The sequence below is a fragment of the Aplysia californica genome, unplaced genomic scaffold (assembly GCF_000002075.1).
Source record: "Aplysia californica isolate F4 #8 unplaced genomic scaffold, AplCal3.0 scaffold01744, whole genome shotgun sequence".
Taxonomy (NCBI): Eukaryota; Metazoa; Mollusca; class Gastropoda; order Aplysiida; family Aplysiidae; genus Aplysia; species Aplysia californica.
This window is the reverse complement of record NW_004799014.1, coordinates 6,858-7,288: the sequence shown is the minus strand read 5'-3', so window position 1 is coordinate 7,288 and position 431 is coordinate 6,858.

The window sequence follows — 431 nt, the reverse complement described above, 5'->3', positions numbered from 1 at the left end:
CCCCCCAACACACACACAATTATACCACTCATAGACAACAGTACATCTGTCTTTCTTTCCACTTCTGTGACAACGCTACGCTGAACACGTCACAAAAATTTAAAAAATATATTTCATTCATCTTCACGCACCAATCGTCCTCACTCGCTTTGTACTTTAGATTCTGATTCAGTTCAAAAGACGCGAAAGGCCCGGCCGAGTGCTATGTATAGATCTAGGCCCAACAACGGATGCCGGAAAAAGAGTTTTAAGAGATTTTAGTTTTAGTTTTAGTAAGAGTTTTACGGCACTTGCAACACAATAAGGTCATACAAGTGCCGAAGTTTAGTTTTAGTAAGAGTTTTACGGCACTTGCAACACAATAAGGTCATACAAGTGCCGAAGTTTAGTTTTAGTAAGAGTTTTACGGCACTTGCAACACAATAAGGTCA